Raw genomic sequence first — 19,550 nt, 5'->3', positions numbered from 1 at the left:
ATAATTATCAGAATAATTATCAACCGCCAAGACCGATTTACAATCAAAACCAGAACTATAACCAAAATATTCCATACAACAACCAACAAGGTCCTAGAAATCAACAAGTATCCAATAATACTTACAATCAGCAAAGACGTAATTTTCAAAACAAACCACCACAAACTGATGATAAAAAGCCAAATTTAGAAGATATGATGAAGAAGCTAGTTGAAACTCAAACGCAGTTTTTCACATCTCAAAAACAAACTAATGAACAAAATGCTCAAGCATTTAGAAATCAACAAGCTTCTATTCAAAACATGGAACAAGAAGTAAGTAACCTAGCAAGGTTAATAGGTGAAAGAAATCCGGGAAGTTTACCTAGTGATACAAATGATAACCCCCGGAATGAAACAGCTAAAGCCATTACCACAAGAAGTGGTACAACACTTAAACCACCTGAAATACCTGCAACTTCTGATGAAGCTATTCCTACTCCACAAGAACCACAACCTGATCAAGATAAGGAAAAAGAACCGGTAGTTGAAAAGGTTAATGAAGATAACACAGCTAAGGATAAACCTTATGTTAAACCATACCAACCACCACTTTCTTACCCGAGTAAAATGAAGAAAGAGAAACTTGAAGCCGAGCAATCCAAATTCTTGGATATGTTTAAACAGATAAATATAAATCTTCCTTTCATTGATGTGATTTCAGGAATGCCTAGATATGCTAAATTTCTGAAAAATCTAATCTCAAATAGAAAGAAAATGGAAGAACTCTCGGCCGTTACTATGAATGCTAATTGTTCAGCAGTGCTGTTGAATAAGATACCAGAAAAATTATCTGATCCAGGAAGTTTCACAATTCCATGTTTCCTGGGTAGTCTTAGTTCAATAGAAGCATTGGCAGACTTAGGTGCTAGTATAAATTTAATACCGTATTCACTATACGCTAAACTAGACCTTGGAGAATTGAAACCAACAAGAATAAGTATACAACTAGCCGATAGATCAATAAAATATCCTAGAGGGATAATGGGAAACATGCTAGTTAAAGTTGGTACTTTAGTATTTCCAGTAGATTTTGTTGTTCTGGACATGGAAGAAGATTCTCAAGTTCCTCTCATATTAGGAAGACCATTCTTAAATACGGCTAAATCAATGATAGACGTGTTTGGTAAGAAACTGACCCTAAGTATAGAGGACGAGAGTGTTACCTTTTCAGTTGATAGAGCAATGCAATAACCGCAATCTGCAGATGATACATGTTATTATATTCAAACTATAGATTCACATGCAGAATTGTTAGAAGAATTTCCAGAATTACAAGGAACAGGAGAATGTTCTTTAGGAGAAGGTAATGAACCAATTGATGAAGCTGAAATATTAGCTACACTAATGGCTAATGGATATGAACCAACAACAGAAGAAATTCAAATGCTAAAAGAAGAAGACAGATATCGATATAAATCATCGATAGAAGAACCTCCAACATTAGAGTTAAAGCCACTTCCAAACCATTTGGAATACGCTTATTTACATGGTGAATCTGAATTACCTGTAATAATATCGTCTTCTCTTACTGAAAATGAGAAATCACAACTCATTTCTGTGTTGAAAGCTCATAAACCAGCCATTGCATGGAAGATTCATGATATTAAAGGAATAAGTCCTTCGTATTGCACACATAAAATCCTTATGGAAGAAGGTCATAAAACATATGTGCAACGCCAATGAAGACTAAATCCTAATATGCAAGATGTTGTTAAAAAAGAAATTATTAAACTGCTAGATGCAGGTCTAATTTATCCAATTTCTGATAGTCCATGGGTAAGCCCAGTTCAATGCGTGCCTAAGAAGGGTGGCATGACTGTTATCACAAATGAGAAAAATGAGCTTATTCCTACTAGGACTGTAACATGATGGCGTGTATGTATTGATTATAGAAAATTAAATGACGCCACCAGAAAAGATCACTTTCCCTTACCTTTCATTGATCAAATGTTGGAAAGGCTAGCCAGAAATAGTTACTATTGTTTTCTAGATGGTTTTTTCGGATATTTTCAAATTCCAATAGCACCCGAAGATCAAGAGAAAACCACATTCACGTGCCCTTATGGTACTTCTGCTTACAAACGCATGCCATTTGGACTTTGTAACGCCCCTGCAACCTTTCAAAGGTGTATGATGGCGATTTTTCACGACATGATAGAAGAATGCATGGAAGTTTTCATGGATGACTTTTCAGTCTTCGGTGATACATTTGAATCATGTCTAGTTAATCTGGAACGAATGCTTATTAGATGCGAACAATCAAATCTAGTACTTAATTGGGAGAAATGCCATTTCATGGTTAATGTAACACCCAGCTTAACATGACCACAATATTGTCCGCTTTGCCCGCAGGCGCACGGCTTTTTCTTGGCGACCACACACGAGAAGCATTTTCCCAGGAGGTAACCCATCCTGGTAGTGCTCTCGCCCGAGCACGCTTAACCACAACGTACTCACACTTCTACTCAGCCTGTGATCCCAAAATGCGTTGTGTCATTTAAGCGTGAGTATTACCTTATAATCCCATGATCACTCATGTTCGTGGGCGATGTGGGATTTGCCTAGGGTGTTACATTCACCCCCCCTTAGGGACTCATCTGTAGTGACCCGAACTTTTCCATGTTTATATATATTAATTGAGATTGATATTTACATGATTAAATGTTTCCAACATGTTAAGCAATCAAACTTGTTAAGACTTGATTAATTGAAATATGTTTCATATAGACAATTGACCACCCAAGTTGACCGGTGATTCACGAACGTTAAAACTTGTAAAAACTATATGATGACATATATATGGATATATATTTAGTTAACATGATACTATGATAAGTAAACATATCATTAAGTATATTAACAATGAACTACATATGAAAAACAAGACTACTAACTTAATGATTTTTAAACGAGACATATATGTAACGATTATCGTTGTAAAGACATTTAATGTATATATATCATATTAAGAGATATTTATACATGATAATATCATGATAATATAATAATTTAAAATCTCATTTGATATTATAAACATTGGGTTAACAACATTTAACAAGATCGTTAACCTAAAGGTTTCAAAACAACACTTACATGTAACGACTAACGATGACTTAACGACTCAGTTAAAATGTATATACATGTAGTGTTTTAATATGTATTTATACACTTTTGAAAGACTTCAATACACTTATCAAAATACTTCTACTTAACAAAAATGCTTACAATTACATCCTCGTTCAGTTTCATCAACAATTCTACTCGTATGCACCCGTATTCGTACTCGTACAATACACAGCTTTTAGATGTATGTACTATTGGTATATACACTCCAATGATCAGCTCTTAGCAGCCCATGTGAGTCACCTAACACATGTGGGAACCATCATTTGGCAACTAGCATGAAATATCTCATAAAATTACAAAAATATGAGTAATCATTCATGACTTATTTACATGAAAACAAAATAACATATCCTTTATATCTAATCCATACACCAACGACCAAAAACACCTACAAACACTTTCATTCTTCAATTTTCTTCATCTAATTGATCTCTCTCAAGTTCTATCTTCAAGTTCTAAGTGTTCTTCATAAATTCTAAAAGTTCTAGTTTCATAAAATCAAGAATACTTTCAAGTTTGCTAGCTCACTTCCAATCTTGTAAGGTGATCATCCAACCTCAAGAAATCTTTGTTTCTTACAGTAGTTTATCATTCTAATACAAGGTAATAATCATATTCAAACTTTGGTTCAATTTCTATAACTATAACAATCTTATTTCAAGTGATGATCTTACTTGAACTTGTTTTCGTGTCATGATTCTGCTTCAAGAACTTCGAGCCATCCAAGGATCCATTGAAGCTAGATCCATTTTTATCTTTTCCAGTAGGTTTATCCAAGGAACTTAAGGTAGTAATGATGTTCATAACATCATTCGATTCATACATATAAAGCTATCTTATTCGAAGGTTTAAACTTGTAATCACTAGAACATAGTTTAGTTAATTCTAAACTTGTTCGCAAACAAAAGTTAATCCTTCTAACTTGACTTTTAAAATCAACTAAACACATGTTCTATATCTATATGATATGCTAACTTAATGATTTAAAACTTGGAAACACGAAAAACACCGTAAAACCGGATTTACGCCGTCGTAGTAACACCGCGGGCTGTTTTGGGTTAGTTAATTAAAAACTATGATAAACTTTGATTTAAAAGTTGTTATTCTGAGAAAATGATTTTTATTATGAATATGAAACTATATCCAAAAGTTATGGTTAAACTCAACGTGGAAGTATGTTTTCTAAAATGGTCATCTAGACGTCGTTCTTTCGACTGAAATGACTACCTTTACAAAAACAACTTGTAACTTATTTTTCTGACTAGAGACCTATACTTTTTTTGTTTAGATTCATAAAATAGAGTTCAATATGAAACCATAGCAATTTGATTCACTCAAAACGGATTTAAAATGAAGAAGTTATGGGTAAAACAAGATTGGATAATTTTTCTCATTTTAGTTACGTGAAAATTGGTAACAAATCTATTCCAACCATAACTTAATCAACTTGTATTATATATTATGTAATCTTGAGATACCATAGACACGTATACAATGTTTCGACCTATCATGTCGACACATCTATATATATTTCGGAACAACCATAGACACTCTATATGTGAATGTTGGAGTTAGCTATACAGGGTTGAGGTTGATTCCAAAATATATATAGTTTGAGTTGTGATCAATACTGAGATACGTATACACTGGGTCGTGGATTGATTCAAGATAATATTTATCTATTTATTTCTGTACATCTAACTGTGGACAACTAGTTGTAGGTTACTAACGAGGACAGCTGACTTAATAAACTTAAAACATCAAAATATATTAAAAGTGTTGTAAATATATTTTGAACATACTTTAATATATATGTATATATTGTTATAGGTTCGTGAATCAACAGTGGCCAAGTCTTACTTCCCGACGAAGTAAAAATCTGTGAAAGTGAGTTATAGTCCCACTTTTAAAATCTAATATTTTTGGGATGAGAATACATGCAGGTTTTATAAATGATTTACAAAATAGACACAAGTACGTGAAACTACATTCTATGGTTGAATTATCGAAATCGAATATGCCCCTTTTTATTAAGTCTGGTAATCTAAGAATTAGGGAACAGACACCCTAATTGACGCGAATCCTAAAGATAGATCTATTGGGCCTAACAAACCCCATCCAAAGTACCGGATGCTTTAGTACTTCGAAATTTATATCATATCCGAAGGGTGTCCCGGAATGATGGGGATATTCTTATATATGCATCTTGTTATTGTCGGTTACCAGGTGTTCACCATATGAATGATTTTTATCTCTATGTATGGGATGTGTATTGAAATATGAAATCTTGTGGTCTATTGTTACGATTTGATATATATAGGTTAAACCTATAACTCACCAACATTTTTGTTGACGTTTAAAGCATGTTTATTCTCAGGTGAATATTAAGAGCTTCCGCTGTTGCATACTAAAATAAGGACAAGATTTGGAGTCCATGTTTGTATGATATTGTGTAAAAACTGCATTCAAGAAACTGAATTCGATGTAACATATTTGTATTGTAAACCATTATGTAATGGTCGTGTGTAAACAGGATATTTTAGATTATCATTATTTGATAATCTACGTAAAGCTTTTTAAACCTTTATTTATGAAATAAAGGTTATGGTTTGTTTTAAAAATGAATGCAGTCTTTGAAAAACGTCTCATATAGAGGTCAAAACCTCGCAACGAAATCAATTAATATGGAACGTTTTTAATCAATAAGAACGGGACATTTCAGTTGGTCTTAGAGAACCAGAAAATTTGCATTAGTGTGTCTTATCGAGTTTGTTAGGATGCATTAGTGAGTCTGGACTTCGACCGTGTTTTCTTTAAAAATGATTGCTTAACATTTTTGTTGGAAACTATATATTTTTAACATATGAATATTATGTGATATATTAATCTCTTAACGTGTTTGATATTATGTGATAGATGTCTACCTCTAGAACAAGTCCCATTGACTCACCTAATAATAATGAAGAGTCAAATGTAAATTGGAATGATTTGTGGACTGATTCACAAGTTCCCGAAGAGGAACCGGAAGAAGAGTCGGAACCGGAAGAAGAATCGGAACCGGAAGAAGAATCGGAACCGGATGAAGAAATAGAACCGGTGGGGGAAATAATAAAACGGTTAAGTAAAAGAAAATCCTCAACCAACCGACCAAAGTTAATTATGGTCAATGGTGTTTCCGCCAAGGAAGCAAAATATTGGGAGGATTACCAATTCTCCGATGAATCGGATTCCGACGAGAATTCCGATGATGTTATAGAAATTACCCCAACTGAATTTAAAAAGGCAAAAGAAAATAATAAGGGAAAGGGCATAAAAATTGAGAAATCTAATTCCAACCCCGATGAACTTTATATGTATCGTCAACCCCCGAAGTCCTTAAGTTGTAACAATGACCCGGGAACCTCTAAACCACCAGGTTTTTCTAAACCAATGTGGACAACGACGGCTCGTATTAGGGGAACATCATATATCCCTAGAAACTTGGCAAAACGAACCAAAACCGAAGAAGAAGAAACGAGCGAGTCGGAATAAGATAGTTGTATTCGTGTGGTGTAATATATGTAATATAGTGTTCTTATGCTTTATGATATATGTAAAAATTGCTTGTATTAATAAGTATTTTTTTATGAATCTAACTCTTGTCTATTTTACAGTTTAAAAACATAAAATGGATAGGCAACCCAATATTTTAAGAGACCTACCCGGAGACATGATTGATGAAATCTTGTCTAGAGTCGGCCAGAATTCTTCAGCACAACTATTTAAGGCGAGATCAGTTTGTAAGACATTCGAAGAACGTTCCAAGAATGTCTTGGTTTATAAGAGACTTTCGTTTGAAAGATGGGGGATATCACATTGGGAAACCCATAAGTTACGATGTGTTTACTTTGACGCATATATTACGGGGAACCCAAATGCTATTTTACGCAACGGGTTAAGAAATTATTTTGACTCAATATATCCGAATATTGGACTTCGTGATTTAGAAAAAGCGGCTAACATGCAACATAAAGAAGCATGTTATGCTTACGGATTAGTAATGTTCGCTTCTCACCAAAGTGAGAACAAGAACATCGGGCTACAACTATTAAACAAAACATTTCCACAAGTGACGGAGTCGGTAATTGGGGTAAGAAATGAGGTTTTTAGATTATTACGGGACTGTTGGACATTACGTAACCCTCGTCCCTTTGATGACGTTACAACACGCTGTCTTATCAACGGCCATAACGGTTATGTTGCACAAGACCAAGGATGGGAAGTAGTCCTAGTAAAACCAGAATGCATGACTTGTTTCTGGACGTATGAATTACGTGTCTTTATTGCCTTTGCTGAACGACTTGTGTACTAGCTAGAATTGTCTTCACAACTATCTTGTATCAAAGTTATTGTGTGCTATATTTCATGCTTTATGTAAAATAAGCGGTATTGTAAGTTTGTAAAATATTGTATAAAAGTTTGAACGCAAAATATTATTATAATCAGTTTTTCATATAGAATTGTAGTAGTTGAATTGTATATTAGCTACTAAGTATGAACTTAACGGGTAGGTACTACCCGAATTTAAACTTATAAAACGCTAATATGAAGAAAAAGCTTTTATAAATGAGTTCATATTATGCTACAAAATACTATTAACTACTCTTAATATTCTGTATGATTAACTTGTTCCATTTAACTATTTTGAAGGAAATGGCACCGACTACTCGACACACCGTGAATATGAATGAAGAGGAATTCCGTACTTTTCTAGCTTCAAACATAGCCGCAGTACAGGCTGCGCTACATACCAACAATAACCTTGGATCTAGCAGTACAGGAAATCGTGTAGGATGCACCTACAAAGAATTCACTGCCTGCAAACCTTTGGAATTTGATGAAACCGAAGGACCGATCGGATTGAAACGGTGGACCGAGAAGGTTGAATCGGTGTTTGCCATAAGTAAGTGTACTGAAGAGGACAAAGTGAAGTACGCTACGCATACCTTCACAGGTTCTGCGTTAACATGGTGGAATACCTATCTAGAGCAAGTGGGACAAGATGATGCGTACGCACTACCGTGGTCAGCATTCAAGCACTTGATGAACGAGAAGTACCGTCCCAGAACTGAGGTCAATAAGCTCAAGACAGAACTTAGAGGGTTACGAACCCAAGGATTTGATATTACCACGTACGAAAGACGATTCACAGAATTGTGCCTATTGTGTCCGGGAGCATTCGAAGATGAGGAAGAGAAGATCGACGCGTTTGTGAAAGGATTACCGGAAAGAATCCAAGAAGATATAAGTTCACACGAGCCCGCCTCCATACAACAGGCATGTAGAATGGCTCACAAACTAGTGAACCAGATTGAAGAAAGAATTAAAGAACAGACTGCTGAAGAGGCCAATGTGAAGCAAGTCAAAAGAAAGTGGGAGGAAAACGGTGATAAGAATCACCAATACAACAACAACAGCAATTACAACAATAATTGCAACAATTATCCCAACAATCGCAACATCAATCGCAACTACAACAAACGGCCCAACAACAACAACAACAACAACAACAGCAACTACAAAAATCATCCCAACAACAATAATAACCGCAACAACAACAACAATCAGAAGCAGCTATGCCAAAGGTGTGAAAAGAATCACTCGGGGTTCTGCACCAAATTTTGCAACAAGTGTAAAAGAAATGGTCATAGCGCGGCGAAGTGTGAGGTCTACGGACCAGGGGTTAATAGAACGAAAGGAACAAATGGTGTCGGAACGAGTAATGGCGGAGCAAGTAGTGTCGGAGCAAGTTATGCCAATGTAGTTTGTTATAAATGTGGAAAACCAGGCCACATTATTAGAAATTGCCCGAACCAGGAGAACACGAATGGACAAGGCCGTGGAAGAGTTTTCAATATTAATGCGGTAGAGGCACAGGAAGACCCGGAGCTTGTTACGGGTACGTTTCTTATTGACAATAAATCTGCTTACGTTTTATTTGATTCGGGTGCGGATAGAAGCTATATGAGTAGAGATTTTTGTGCTAAATTAAGTTGTCCATTGACGCCTTTGGATAGTAAATTTTTACTCGAATTAGCAAATGGTAAATTAATTTCAGCAGATAATATATGTCGGAATCGAGAAATTAAACTGGTTAGCGAAACATTTAAGATTGATTTGATACCAGTAGAGTTAGGGAGTTTTGATGTGATAATCGGTATGGACTGGTTGAAAGAAGTGAAAGCGGAGATCGTTTGTTACAAAAATGCAATTCGCATTATACGAGAAAAAGGAAAACCCTTAATGGTGTACGGAGAAAAGGGCAACACGAAGCTACATCTTATTAGTAATTTGAAGGCACAAAAACTAATAAGAAAAGGTTGCTATGCTGTTCTAGCACACGTCGAGAAAGTACAAACTGAAGAAAAGAGCATCAATGATGTTCCCATTGCAAAAGAATTTCCCGATGTATTTCCGAAAGAATTACCGGGATTACCCCCACATCGATCAGTTGAATTTCAAATAGATCTTGTACCAGGAGCTGCACCAATAGCTCGTGCTCCTTACAGACTCGCACCCAGCGAGATGAAAGAACTGCAAAGCCAATTACAAGAACTTTTAGAGCGTGGTTTCATTCGACCAAGCACATCACCGTGGGGAGCTCCTGTTTTGTTTGTCAAGAAGAAAGATGGTACATTCAGGTTGTGTATCAACTACCGAGAGTTGAACAAACTTACCATCAAGAACCGCTACCCACTACCGAGAATCGACGACTTATTTGATCAACTACAAGGCTCGTCTGTTTATTCAAAGATTGACTTACGTTCCGGGTATCATCAAATGCGGGTGAAAGAAGATGATATTCCAAAGACTGCTTTCAGAACACGTTACGGTCATTACGAGTTTATGGTCATGCCGTTTGGTTTAACTAATGCACCAGCTGTGTTCATGGACCTTATGAACCGAGTGTGTGGACCATACCTTGACAAGTTTGTCATTGTTTTCATTGATGACAAACTTATTTACTCAAAGAATGACCAAGAACACGGTGAACATTTGAGAAAGGTGTTAGAAGTATTGAGGAAGGAAGAATTGTACGCTAAGTTTTCAAAGTGTGCATTTTGGTTGGAAGAAGTTCAATTCCTCGGTCACATAGTGAACAAAGAAGGTATTAAGGTGGATCCGGCAAAGATAGAAACTGTTGAAAAGTGGGAAACCCCGAAAACTCCGAAACACATACGCCAGTTTTTAGGACTAGCTGGTTACTACAGAAGGTTCATCCAAGACTTTTCCAGAATAGCAAAACCCTTGACTGCATTAACGCATAAAGGGAAGAAATTTGAATGGAATGATGAACAAGAGAAAGCGTTTCAGTTATTGAAGAAAAAGCTAACTACGGCACCTATATTGTCATTGCCTGAAGGGAATGATGATTTTGTGATTTATTGTGATGCATCAAAGCAAGGTCTCGGTTGTGTATTAATGCAACGAATGAAGGTGATTGCTTATGCGTCTAGACAATTGAAGATTCACGAACAAAATTATACGACGCATGATTTGGAATTAGGCGCGGTTGTTTTTGCATTAAAGACTTGGAGGCACTACTTATATGGGGTCAAAAGTATTATATATACCGACCACAAAAGTCTTCAACACATATTTAATCAGAAACAACTGAATATGAGGCAGCGTAGGTGGATTGAATTATTGAATGATTACGACTTTGAGATTCGTTACCACCCGGGGAAGGCAAATGTGGTAGCCGATGCCTTGAGCAGGAAGGACAGAGAACCCATTCGAGTAAAATCTATGAATATAATGATTCATAATAACATTACTACTCAAATAAAGGAGGCGCAACAAGGAGTTTTAAAAGAGGGAAATTTAAAGGATGAAATACCCAAAGGATCGGAGAAGCATCTTAATATTCGGGAAGACGGAACCCGGTATAGGGCTGAAAGGATTTGGGTACCAAAATTTGGAGATATGAGAGAAATGGTACTTAGAGAAGCTCATAAAACCAGATACTCAATACATCCTGGAACGGGGAAGATGTACAAGGATCTCAAGAAACATTTTTGGTGGCCGGGTATGAAAGCCGATGTTGCTAAATACGTAGGAGAATGTTTGACGTGTTCTAAGGTCAAAGCTGAGCATCAGAAACCATCAGGTCTACTTCAACAACCCGAAATCCCGGAATGGAAATGGGAAAACATTACCATGGATTTCATCACTAAATTGCCAAGGACTGCAAGTGGTTTTGATACTATTTGGGTAATAGTTGATCGTCTCACCAAATCAGCACACTTCCTACCAATAAGAGAAGATGACAAGATGGAGAAGTTAGCACGACTGTATTTGAAGGAAGTCGTCTCCAGACATGGAATACCAATCTCTATTATCTTTGATAGGGATGGCAGATTTATTTCAAGATTCTGGCAGATATTACAGCAAGCATTAGGAACTCGTCTAGACATGAGTACTGCCTATCATCCACAAACTGATGGGCAGAACGAAAGGACGATACAAACGCTTGAAGACATGCTACGAGCATGTGTTATTGATTTCGGAAACAGTTGGGATCGACATTTACCGTTAGCAGAATTTTCCTACAACAACAGCTACCATTCAAGCATTGAGATGGCGCCGTTTGAAGCACTTTATGGTAGAAAGTGCAGGTCTCCGATTTGTTGGAGTGAAGTGGGGGATAGACAGATTACGGGTCCGGAGATTATACAAGAAACTACTGAGAAGATCATCCAAATTCAACAACGGTTGAAAACCGCCCAAAGTCGACAAAAGAGCTACGCTGACATTAAAAGAAAAGATATAGAATTTGAAATTGGAGAGATGGTCATGCTTAAAGTTGCACCTTGGAAAGGCGTTGTTCGATTTGGTAAACGAGGGAAATTAAATCCAAGGTATATTGGACCATTCAAGATTATTGATCGTGTCGGACCAGTAGCTTACCGACTAGAGTTACCTCAACAACTCGCGGCTGTACATAACACTTTCCACGTCTCGAATTTAAAGAAATGTTTTGCTAAAGAAGATCTCACTATTCCGTTAGATGAAATCCAAATCAACGAAAAACTTCAATTCATCGAAGAACCCGTCGAAATAATGGATCGTGAGGTTAAAAGACTTAAGAAAAACAAGATACCAATTGTGAAGGTTTGATGGAATGCTCGTAGAGGACCCGAGTTCACCTGGGAGCGTGAAGATCAGATGAAGAAGAAATACCCGCATCTATTTCCAGAAGATTCGTCAACACCTTCAACAGCTTAAAATTTCGGGACGAAATTTATTTAACGGGTAGGTACTGTAGTGACCCGAACTTTTCCATGTTTATATATATTAATTGAGATTGATATTTACATGATTAAATGTTTCCAACATGTTAAGCAATCAAACTTGTTAAGACTTGATTAATTGAAATATGTTTCATATAGACAATTGACCACCCAAGTTGACCGGTGATTCACGAACGTTAAAACTTGTAAAAACTATATGATGACATATATATGGATATATATTTAGTTAACATGATACTATGATAAGTAAACATATCATTAAGTATATTAACAATGAACTACATATGAAAAACAAGACTACTAACTTAATGATTTTTAAACGAGACATATATGTAACGATTATCGTTGTAAAGACATTTAATGTATATATATCATATTAAGAGATATTTATACATGATAATATCATGATAATATAATAATTTAAAATCTCATTTGATATTATAAACATTGGGTTAACAACATTTAACAAGATCGTTAACCTAAAGGTTTCAAAACAACACTTACATGTAACGACTAACGATGACTTAACGACTCAGTTAAAATGTATATACATGTAGTGTTTTAATATGTATTTATACACTTTTGAAAGACTTCAATACACTTATCAAAATACTTCTACTTAACAAAAATGCTTACAATTACATCCTCGTTCAGTTTCATCAACAATTCTACTCGTATGCACCCGTATTCGTACTCGTACAATACACAGCTTTTAGATGTATGTACTATTGGTATATACACTCCAATGATCAACTCTTAGCAGCCCATGTGAGTCACCTAACACATGTGGGAACCATCATTTGGCAACTAGCATGAAATATCTCATAAAATTACAAAAATATGAGTAATCATTCATGACTTATTTACATGAAAACAAAATAACATATCCTTTATATCTAATCCATACACCAACGACCAAAAACACCTACAAACACTTTCATTCTTCAATTTTCTTCATCTAATTGATCTCTCTCAAGTTCTATCTTCAAGTTCTAAGTGTTCTTCATAAATTCTAAAAGTTCTAGTTTCATAAAATCAAGAATACTTTCAAGTTTGCTAGCTCACTTCCAATCTTGTAAGGTGATCATCCAACCTCAAGAAATCTTTGTTTCTTACAGTAGTTTATCATTCTAATACAAGGTAATAATCATATTCAAACTTTGGTTCAATTTCTATAACTATAACAATCTTATTTCAAGTGATGATCTTACTTGAACTTGTTTTCGTGTCATGATTCTGCTTCAAGAACTTCGAGCCATCCAAGGATCCATTGAAGCTAGATCCATTTTTATCTTTTCCAGTAGGTTTATCCAAGGAACTTAAGGTAGTAATGATGTTCATAACATCATTCGATTCATACATATAAAGCTATCTTATTCGAAGGTTTAAACTTGTAATCACTAGAACATAGTTTAGTTAATTCTAAACTTGTTCGCAAACAAAAGTTAATCCTTCTAACTTGACTTTTAAAATCAACTAAACACATGTTATATATCTATATGATATGCTAACTTAATGATTTAAAACTTGGAAACACGAAAAACACCGTAAAATCGGATTTACGCCGTCGTAGTAACACCGCGGGCTGTTTTGGGTTAGTTAATTAAAAACTATGATAAACTTTGATTTAAAAGTTGTTATTCTGAGAAAATGATTTTTATTATGAATATGAAACTATATCCAAAAGTTATGGTTAAACTCAACGTGGAAGTATGTTTTCTAAAATGGTCATCTAGACGTCGTTCTTTCGACTGAAATGACTACCTTTACAAAAACAACTTGTAACTTATTTTTCTGACTAGAAACCTATACTTTTTTTGTTTAGATTCATAAAATAGAGTTCAATATGAAACCATAGCAATTTGATTCACTCAAAACGGATTTAAAATGAAGAAGTTATGGGTAAAACAAGATTGGATAATTTTTCTCATTTTAGCTACGTGAAAATTGGTAACAAATCTATTCCAACCATAACTTAATCAACTTGTATTATATATTATGTAATCTTGAGATACCATAGACACGTATACAATGTTTCGACCTATCATGTCGACACATCTATATATATTTCGGAACAACCATAGACACTCTATATGTGAATGTTGGAGTTAGCTATACAGGGTTGAGGTTGATTCCAAAATATATATAGTTTGAGTTGTGATCAATACTGAGATACGTATACACTGGGTCGTGGATTGATTCAAGATAATATTTATCTATTTATTTCTGTACATCTAACTGTGGACAACTAGTTGTAGGTTACTAACGAGGACAGCTGACTTAATAAACTTAAAACATCAAAATATATTAAAAGTGTTGTAAATATATTTTGAACATACTTTAATATATATGTATATATTGTTATAGGTTCGTGAATCAACAGTGGCCAAGTCTTACTTCCCGACGAAGTAAAAATCTGTGAAAGTGAGTTATAGTCCCACTTTTAAAATCTAATATTTTTGGGATGAGAATACATGCAGGTTTTATAAATGATTTACAAAATAGACACAAGTACGTGAAACTACATTCTATGGTTGAATTATCGAAATCGAATATGCCCCTTTTTATTAAGTCTGGTAATCTAAGAATTAGGGAACAGACACCCTAATTGACGCGAATCCTAAAGATAGATCTATTGGGCCTAACAAACCCCATCCAAAGTACCGGATGCTTTAGTACTTCGAAATTTATATCATATCCGAAGGGTGTCCCGGAATGATGGGGATATTCTTATATATGCATCTTGTTATTGTCGGTTACCAGGTGTTCACCATATGAATGATTTTTATCTCTATGTATGGGATGTGTATTGAAATATGAAATCTTGTGGTCTATTGTTACGATTTGATATATATAGGTTAAACCTATAACTCACCAACATTTTTGTTGACGTTTAAAGCATGTTTATTCTCAGGTGAATATTAAGAGCTTCCGCTGTTGCATACTAAAATAAGGACAAGATTTGGAGTCCATGTTTGTATGATATTGTGTAAAAACTGCATTCAAGAAACTGAATTCGATGTAACATATTTGTATTGTAAACCATTATGTAATGGTCGTGTGTAAACAGGATATTTTAGATTATCATTATTTGATAATCTACGTAAAGCTTTTTAAACCTTTATTTATGAAATAAAGGTTATGGTTTGTTTTAAAAATGAATGCAGTCTTTGAAAAACGTCTCATATAGAGGTCAAAACCTCGCAACGAAATCAATTAATATGGAACGTTTTTAATCAATAAGAACGGGACATTTCATCATCGTCCTCAATGAGGTTTGCCCCACCACCCCCAACGGCACATGAGTGGCTCTGATACCATTCTGTAACACCCAGCTTAACATGACCACAATATTGTCCGCTTTGCCCGTAGGCGCACGACTTTTTCTTGGCGACCACACACGAGAAGCACTTTCCCAGGAGGTCACCCATCCTGGTAGTGCTCTCGCCCGAGCACGCTTAACCACAACGTACTCGCACTTCTACTCAGCCTGTGATCCCAAAACGCGTTGTGTCATTTAAGCGTGAGTATTACCTTATAATCCCATGATCACTCATGTTCGTGGGCGATGTGGGATTTGCCTAGGGTGTTACAGTTAAAGAAGGCATCGTTCTTGGACATAAAATTTCAAAAGAAGGAATTGAAGTGGATAGAGCTAAAGTAGATGTAATTGCTAAACTTCCACATCCCACCAATGTTAGAGGTGTTAGGAGTTTTCTAGGGCATGCCGGTTTTTACCGACGTTTCATAAAAGATTTTTCTAAAATTGCCACTCCTATGAATAAACTCCTAGAAAAGGATGCTCCATTCATCTTTTCAGATGAATGTATCAAATCTTTTAATATTCTTAAAGAGAAACTTACTAATGCGCCGATCATGATAACACCAAATTGGAATCTACCGTTTGAACTAATGTGCGATGCAAGTGATTTTGCAATGGGAGCCGTTTTAGGACAAAGGATTGAAAAATGATTTCAACCTATATATTATGCTAGTAAGACGTTACAAGGAGCACAAACGAACTATACAACTACTGAAAAAGAACTCCTTGCTATTGTCTTTGCTTTTGATAAATTTCGTTCATATCTCGTTCTAGCAAAAACGGTGGTCTATACCGACCATTCTGCTCTTAGATACCTATTTTCGAAACAAGATGCCAAACCAAGATTAATCCGTTGGATCTTACTCTTACAAGAGTTCGATATTAAAATCCGAGATAAAAGAGGAGCAGAAAATCTCGCCGCTGATCATCTTTCTCGTCTTGAAAATCCCGAATTAGAAGTTCTAAATGAATCGGCCATACAAGACAACTTTCCTGATGAATATCTATTGAAGATAGATTATAATGAAATTCCATGGTTTGCAGACTATGCAAACTATTTAGTATGTGGATTCCTTGAAAAAGGATTATCGTACCAAAAACGAAAGAAATTCTTCAGTGATATAAAACACTATTTTTGGGAAGATCCACATCTGTTTAAAAGTTGTCCCGATGGAATAATACGCCGATGTGTATTTGGAGATGAAGCTAGTAAAATTTTAAACCATTGTCACACAGGACCAACAGGAGGGCACTATGGGCCTCAACTAACAGCAAGAAAAGTTTATGATGCTGGATTCTATTGGCCTACAATTTACAAAGACGCACACCTTCTTTGCAAATCCTGTGATGCTTGTCAAAGGGCCGGAAAAATAAGTCAACGTGATGAAATGCCACAAAATGTCATCCAAGTATGTGAAGTATTTGACATTTGGGGTATTGACTTTATGGGTCCATTTCCAAAATCTCATAATAATCTATATATACTCGTAGCCATTGATTATGTATCTAAATGGGCGGAAGCACAAGCTCTCCCAACTAACGATGCACGAGTTGTAGTCAACTTTTTAAAACGTCTTTTTGCAAGGTTTGGAACACCGAAAGCTTTAATAAGTGATCGGGGTACTCATTTCTGTAATAATCAACTTGAGAAAGTTCTTAAAAGATATGGAGTAACTCATAAAATCTCCACCGCATATCATCCACAAACAAGTGGACAAGTTGAAAATACCAACCGAGCTTTAAAACGTATTCTAGAGAAAACCATAGGATCAAATCCGAAGGAATGGTCCATTAAATTGGAGGATGCACTCTGGGCTTTTAGAACAGCCTACAAAACTCCAATTGAAACCACACCTTTTAGACTTGTTTATGGAAAAGCATGTCATCTTCCAGTAGAAATTGAACACAAAGCATTTTGGGCTTTGAAGACATGTAATCTTGATTTACATGAAGCTGGACGTCTATGATTAAGTCAACTAAACGAATTAGAAGAATTAAGACATGAAGCATACGAAAATTCGTTAATCTATAAAGAAAGAACGAAGAAATGGCATGATAAAAGAATCAGAAGTTCAAAAGAATTTAAAGAAGGAGACAGAGTTCTTCTTTTCAATTCACGATTCAAGCTATTTCCTGGAAAATTGAAATCAAGATGGTCTGGACCATTCATAGTCAAAAGAGTTTTCCCATACGGAATGATAGAATTGATAAATTCAAATGGGATTGAATTTAAGGTTAATGGTCACAGAGTTAAACACTACATAGATAGTCCGATGGAAGTCGACAACGAAGTTAATCACAATTTCGATACCACAGCTAACTAAGTATGGGGAGAATCAAGTCTTTTAAAGGATAATATGTATTTCTGTTAGAGTTAGATTTTCTGTTTTCGTGTAGTTCTCAAAAATGGAACCCGAATGGTCTTTCCCTAGCAAACTTTAAAGAACTAGTCTTCTCCCCCCATTCTGAATTTTTATTTTCTTAGGTTTTTACGAAATGAAGACTTCCTGTGAACTAAACCATGGTCTAATGCTACACGCTTTGATCACTAAATGTAATAATGACACACTTCCGAGTGAAATAGTATCAGTAATCAGAGAAAGATTGGACGGAGTAAGAAAAGAATCCAGATGCGAAGATAATAAGTTACAATTTGGTAAAGGAAAATCAAAATCCGCAGCGAAAAGAAGAGCACGACACCTAGAAAGATGTCACAAATGCGGAAAATGGTCACATGGAGGTAAATGTTCAAATAATCAAACATATTCAAACACCGAATTTGTTACTTTATGCAGAGACGGACCGTTCATATGTTTAGAAGAAAAAACACTGAATGCTCGAGGTTATGCCTTTGTAGCTATGAAAAACCAATTAAACCGACTATCTTATGAGTGGGATAGATCATATCACTAAGAATACTATCTCACAGGTAAGTCTGTACAGTATTTATTATTTTTTATTTTTATTTTTAACCTTTTGATAATAAACGCTAATTTGTTCGCTATAAAGTATTAAATTGGTATTGAATAAAATTAGGTTTGGCGACCGAAATTATTGATATCATACAAAAATTTATTACATCACTGCGAAATTTAACGTTTATTCTTAAGGTATAAATATCTTTAATCAATCAACCCAAAATATTTCAAAAATTCATCATGAGTTAAATTAGGTCATGGAACCGAAATTACTTTACCTAAAAGAGGGGCGCATATTTTTGATAATATTTGATTGATTAAAGTGGGATAAAAGCCAAAAAGATTTTTAATTTTATTTTTACTTTGTTTTTAAAATTAATATTAAAATAATATTGAAAACTTTGTAAGATCAATATATTTAAGTTTGTCAATATTTGAAAAATTTTAATATTTTTAATATAAGTTTGTATGTATAACAACAAAATTAAATATAAGTTTGGTGTGAATTTATAATATGAATTTTTAATTAAGTTTGGTGTGAATTTTTAATTTTATGCATTTTAAATTTAAGTTTGGTGTGAATTTAAAAACAAAAATTTACTTTATTTCGCTAAGTTAAAAATATTATTTTTAAAATTCGTCGTAAGTTGAAGGCTAGGTCTTTGAACCGAAATTGCTTTACCCGAGGGAGGGACGAGAACTTTTACTATCATTATTTTTAAACTTATTGAATTAAAGTATGCCAAAAATATTAAAAAAACCCAAAAATCTTAGCTTTTAAAATAATCTCTACAAAAAGACAAATTTTAAAATTTTGTCGGAGGACGGACTAGGACATCGATCCGAAATG

The sequence above is a fragment of the Rutidosis leptorrhynchoides genome, chromosome 5 (assembly GCF_046630445.1).
Source record: "Rutidosis leptorrhynchoides isolate AG116_Rl617_1_P2 chromosome 5, CSIRO_AGI_Rlap_v1, whole genome shotgun sequence".
Lineage (NCBI taxonomy): Eukaryota > Viridiplantae > Streptophyta > Magnoliopsida > Asterales > Asteraceae > Rutidosis > Rutidosis leptorrhynchoides.
Note: the sequence above shows the minus strand (reverse complement) of the source record.